The following is a 6394-nucleotide window of genomic DNA, read 5'->3' as shown; positions in this document are numbered from 1 at the left end:
GAGCTTGCTATGCAACTGAAAGGGGCAGAGGGGAGGACTGTTTGAGCTTTCTTTAGCTGGACTGGTGGACTTTCTGCACTCCTGAATTACTCTGAATTATTCTGTATCTTTGCCTGAACTACTGATTTCTGGAAACACCTTGACTGTAGTACCAACCTAGTCCCTTAGAGGGGTGAAGTTGAAGGGAGGCAAGGGTGGGCCTTCAACAAGACCCTGGTGCAAAGGAATGAGGGCTTAAGCATAAGGATATTAAATAGCGTTTACTAATCTGGTACTTATACAACGAAAGTAGGAGAAAGGGGTACCTTTGCTATAAGGTGGGGCTGCTGACCCACCATGAGTAAATCCTCGTCTAAAGCCACTAGGGGGGCACCCAAAACCCCAAGAGATAACACCTCGGGAAGTACAATTAAACAGTACTTGGCCCAGGGGCTCAGCCCAAACAACAGCAACTTAATACCCCCTCAGCAAGGTAAAGCGGGTAAGAAGAAGGGATCTGAGGAGAGGAAGGATGAGACCCCAAACCAGTCTAAGGAGGATTTAACAAATGAAAGTGAATTAGAATTAACCAGACTAGAAGAGCACAGGTCTGAGGCCCAACTACCCACAAAAGGAGAAATTATGGCAATGTTCACAAGATTGGAAAATCCCATTAAAACTGAGATTAACATATTGAGGTCTGCCCTGGGCCACTTGCTGACCAGATTAGAGACGGTAGAAGACACATTGGACCAACAAGCCCGGAAGATATGTACGTTCAAAGATCAAGTTAAAAATCTACAACATAACCAAGCCAAATTCCTCTATAGGTTAGAGAACCAAGAGAACAGGAATAGAAGACAGAACTTGAGAATACGCTCGGTACCGGAAAGAAGAGGGGAAGATCTGAGAAAGGTTATAGGAGAATTTTTTTCCCCAATCCTAGGGATAGTGGCGGAAGATTTTCCTAACATTGAACGGGTTCACCAGGTGGGGAGATCCGAAGCTAATAGGCCCAATAGAACATGGGACATTATAGCTAGATTTAGATTCTTCGAAGATAAAGCCAAGATATGGGTAAACATAAGAGGGAAAACCCCTCTGCAGTTTTATGAAATCCAGGTCTTTGCAGACTTGGCGCCGGAGACATTGGCTAGAAGACGTATGCTGGAACCTCTCTTAGATCAAATGAGGATACAGAATATAAAGTATAACTGGGGTTTCCCGGCCTGCCTCATCGGATCAAAAGATGGAAGATCAGCTAGGCTAAGATTTCCTGATGAACTTGGAGACTTCTGTAAAAAATTAGAAATACAGGAACCATCGCTGCCAGAATGGTGTAATGAGTGGAAGGAGGGGGGCGCTGTGGGATTTGGTTAGAATCACAGTTGGTGAACAAAATGATGGGTGGGGGTGAGGGGGGGGTGGGTGAGCACTAAGAAGAAAGGTTAAAATAAGCTTTATAGAGAGCCACGGTGGGGCGGTCGGCCAACCCCCCCCAAAAATCTACTTTGTAGTGGTTGGGGAGGAAGATGGGACACATCTAGAGCTCCACCTCTGGAGGTGGAGATCTCTTGAGGAACATGAGACAAAGTGTTCTTCGAAGATCTAAGGGCCCGATAAGGGCTGAGGGGGGGGAGGGGAGGGGGGATGGGAGGAGTGGGGGGGGGAGGGAGGCTCCTCTGCTAAACTGTCCGTTAAAACAGCTATAACTTGCTGTCGATCAACAAAAACAAGCAGTGGATAGGAATTTTTGGAGTAAATAGATGACAACAATTAATTTTTTGACCTACAACGTTAGGGGACTGAATACCCCAAGCAAGAAACATATGATCATGAAGGAGCTTAAAAGGTATGAGGCGGATGTGGTCTTTCTCCAGGAGACACATATCTCCCATGAGTCAAATGTTAAATTGTCATCCAGGGACTTCCCGGTATGGTTCTATGGGGATACTGTTACTAACAGAGCGAGGGGGGTAGCAATTGGGTTCGCGAACGGAACCCGCTTTGCACTAGAAGATAGGGTAACCGACCCTGAGGGTAGATTTTTGTTCTTAAAGGGGAAACTAGGTGACGAGGAATATACACTGGCAAATATCTATGCCCCCAATAAAAGACCGATGAAGTATCCTAAAAGTATATTAGCTAAGCTGAGGGACTTCAGGAGAGGACATACGATTATGATGGGAGATCTGGATTTTTGTATGACACCCGGCCTGGACAGTAGGACCCGGGCACGGGAGACCACTAACGTTCAATTGAAAGAGGTTAAACAAAAACTACATGCCAGCCAATTGGTTGGCATTTGGAGGATTCAACACCCTAAAACACAAGACTTTACGTTTTACTCTACCGTGCACGGGTCCTACTCAAAGATAGATTACATTTTTTTTAGAGCACAGAGACATAGATAGGGTAATGGAGTCTAAGATTGAAATTGCTACACTTTCGGACCACGCCCCGGTGAAGATGAAAATATAATCATCAGGGAAATTAGGCCATCGGGGCAGATGGCACTTGAATGAAGAGCTGATTCGAGACGAGGAAGGCGCAGCACTGATAGCTAGGGAACTCGAAAATTATTTCGAGTTAAACGATACAGGAGAAGTAACGGGGTCAACCCTGTGGAAGGCCCATAAGGCTTACATCAGAGGTATCCTGATCCAGTCACGTAAAAAAAGGAGAGATCTGAGAAAATACGTATTTTTATGGATGAGCTAGGTAAAGCTGTACAAGAACATAAAAAATAACCAAGACTTATATCAAAAGGTAATAAATACAAGAACGGAGCTAAAGGCTTTATTAGACCACAAAACTAAGAAAGCCCTGAATAGGACTGCAAGGGAAAGATACAAGTGGGGAAACAAACCCAGTAAATAACTGGCAAAAATATTACAAAAGAAAAAAGCTATTAATTTTATAGAGAAAATTCAAACTAAAGAAGGTAACATGGTCTATTCGCCAAAAGGTATCGCAGACATATTTAGAACCTATTACCAAGAATTATATGCAGTACAGCAGCAGGAAGCCCGACCCGGTGAAAAGAACAGAAAAATAACTAACTTTCTTAGGAATGTAGGACTCCCGAGAATTCCCAAGGAGACCGGGGAAGCAATGGAGGCCCCGATCTCCGAGGAAGAATTAGGGAAGGTTCTGTCAGAAACGGCTCCGGGAAAAGTCCAGGGCCAGATGGATTCACAATAGCTTATTATAAAAAAATTAAAAATATCCTGATTCCAAAGCTATGCCGATATTTGAACGGCCTGGGGATAGAGCATAATTTTAGTAAGGAGGCCCTCTCAGCAGCTATTACCGTCATCTTAAAAGAAGGAAAGGAGGGGTCGTGTGCTCTAGCTAAAGACCAATCTCATTACTCAACGCTGACATAAAACTCTTCACTAACGTTATGGCCGGGAGGTTGAAAAGAGTAATGACCAAACTAGTAAACCCGGACCAGGTTGGTTTTATCCCAAAAAGGGAAGGGAGGGATAATAGGATAAAACTGTACTCTTACTCCAAATGATAAAAGAGAGGGGCCCCCCAGGACTGCTTCTGTCGATTGACGCCAAAAAGGCTTTCGACAGGGTAGACTGGGGATTTATGATCCAGACTCTGGAGACTATGGGCATCGGCCCAAGAATGATCGGCTGGGATAAATCATTGTACCATCACCCAACCGCAGCCATAAAAGTAAACAGTTTAATGTCTCGCCCTTTTGAGATGAAAAATTGGACGAGGCAGGGCTGTCCCCTGTCTCCATTGCTATTCGTCCTTTCCTTGGAACCACTTTTGGCTACAAAACGTAAGGACTCGAGCATAACTGGTTTCAAGCTCAGAAAGGAAGAGCATAAAATATCGGCTTTTGCAGACGAAATACTATTTTATGTCGCGAACCCCCGGAAGTCAATGCGCAATTTAACAAATATCCTGAAACAATATGGGGAAATCTCCAACTTTAAAATAAATCTTGCAAAATCCGAGATACTAAATATCAACTTAAGCCTTACAGAAGAAAAAATATTAAAAAACGAGTTTAAATTTAGTTGGACTAAAGAACTAAAATATCTGGGAATTAATTTAGCAAATACAGGGGATAAGATGTATAAAATTAATTACATTCCCCTACTAGACGAAGTCAGGTCTGATTGTAAAAAATTTAATGGAACATCACTATCCTGGCTGGGACGTATCAATAGTATAAAAATGGTGATCCTCCCCAAGGTTATGTACAGATTCCAGATGGTGCCAATAGCCCTCCCTCAACAATACCTGAGAAAATTAAAAATGTTGCTAATGAATCTAATTTGGAAATATAAAAAAACGAGAGTCTCCTTTCAAACGCTGAGACAGGGGAAAAGGAAGGGAGGCTTAGCCGAGTCCTGATACATGAAGCTACTATAAAGCTGTCGTATTGTCCAGAATGGTAGAATGGGGCAAGGAAGAAAACGAGAAAAAAATGGGTTCGTATAGAGAAAACACTTAGTAAAGCACAATTGGGTAGTATTATTTGGAATCCCCCACAACATAGAAGATTAGACGAAAACACTGACACATTGACACATAATGTTTTTAAAGTTTTGGATGGAATATATAAACGGCTTAATGGTAAATACAATTCACCTCTAATTTCACTGTTAGATAATGAATATTTTCCACCAGGGAATGAATAATATAGGAGGAGTGTGGTTAAAAAAGGGGGTCACACAATTAAGAGATATATTAACAAAAAGGAAAAATGATTCCTACACAGGACTTGATGCACAATAATCTTGCACGGGGAATGGTGGAATGGCGGTCTCTCCAGTTAAATCATTTTATTAAAAATTTACCTCAACCTATTAGATCCGGAGAAGAACTCTCTATGCTTGAACGATTGTTCGTGGATAAGGACCCGAGAAATACGGTATCTAAAATGTGTAAAATATTATTGAGGGCAGAGGAAGTGGAGATACCGCCATTCGTCAGAAAATGGGAGAAGGAATTGGGGACAACGCGAGACAAGAAGTTTATAGGGAAAATTTTGAACCTTGCCCATGCCTCGGCAGTTGACAGCAGAACAGCAGAGATGAATTATAAGTGCCTAGTAAGATGGTACTCAACCCCAGAGAAAATAAGTAACTTCAAGGGGCGATACATCAGCAGAATGTTGGAGAGGCTGTAAAGAGGTAGGCTCCATGACACACTTGTGGTGGGACTGCCCTAAAATAAGGGAATACTGGAGAAAGATTCTGCAATTCATCAAGGAGATTACAAAAAAAAATAAGTAGTGGAAGACCCCTGGGTGGTATTGTTTCACGGTGGGGTGGGCGACATAAAGCAGTATAAAAGGTCCCTGACCCCTCATCTTTTAAACACCGCTAAGAGACTCATTTCCAAGAACTGGCAAAAGTAAGAACCCCTAGACATGTGCACAGCTAAAAAATTCATTCATTTTCGTTTTCGTTTCATTAGTTTATTATTTTTTTCGTTTTTCGGGTCATCCGTTATGATCGTGATTCGTAAATTCGTTCATTCGTAAATTCGTAAATGTGTTCATTCATACATTCGTAAATGCGTTCATTCGTACATTCGTACATTCGTAAATTCGAACATTCGTTCATTCGTATATTCGTACATTTTTACATTTGTACATTCGTAAATTCGTACAATCGTAAATTCGTACATTCGTAAATTCGAACATTCGTTCGTTCGTATATTCGTACATTTTTACATTTGTACATTCGTAAATTCGTACATTCGTAAATTCGTAAAATCGTACATTTGTAAATTAGAAAATTCGGAAATTTGTAAATTCAAAGTTTGAAAATCCAAAAATCTGAAATAGTAACTAACTATTAAATTATAGGTATTGTAATTTCCTTTCAAATTTGACTGTCAGTGAACGTAACAAATACGAATTTATCCAACGTTACGAATTATCCAAAATGAATGCTGCATCTAAACAAATGGAACGGAACAAATTAATAATAAATAATAATAATAAAACGTTGTTATTATTATTATTGTTATTTATTATTATTAATTTATTACGTTCTATTCCGTTTTTTCGGATCATTCATACCCTGTTTCCCCGAAAATAAGACCTAGCGTAATTGACGGTGATGGCTGCAATATAAACCCTACCCCCCAAATAAGCCCTACCCTGTTTCCCTGAAAATAAGCCCTACCCTGAAAAGAAGACCTACAAGGACTTTGATTAGGGCTTATTTGGGGGGGGGTAGGGCTTATATTGCAGCCATCACCGACAATTAACGCTAGGTCTTATTTTCGGGGAAACAGGGTAACTTCGGATAAATTTGTATGTGTTACGTTCACTAACAGCTAAATTTGAAAGGAAATTACAATACCTATAATTTAAAAGTTACTAGTAATTACTAATAGTTAGATTATTATTAGTTAATTTCTATTTCAGATT

The sequence above is a fragment of the Aquarana catesbeiana genome, linkage group LG08 (assembly GCF_042186555.1).
Source record: "Aquarana catesbeiana isolate 2022-GZ linkage group LG08, ASM4218655v1, whole genome shotgun sequence".
Lineage (NCBI taxonomy): Eukaryota > Metazoa > Chordata > Amphibia > Anura > Ranidae > Aquarana > Aquarana catesbeiana.
The sequence above is the reverse complement of the archived record's forward strand: the minus strand, read 5'-3'. Positions refer to the sequence as shown.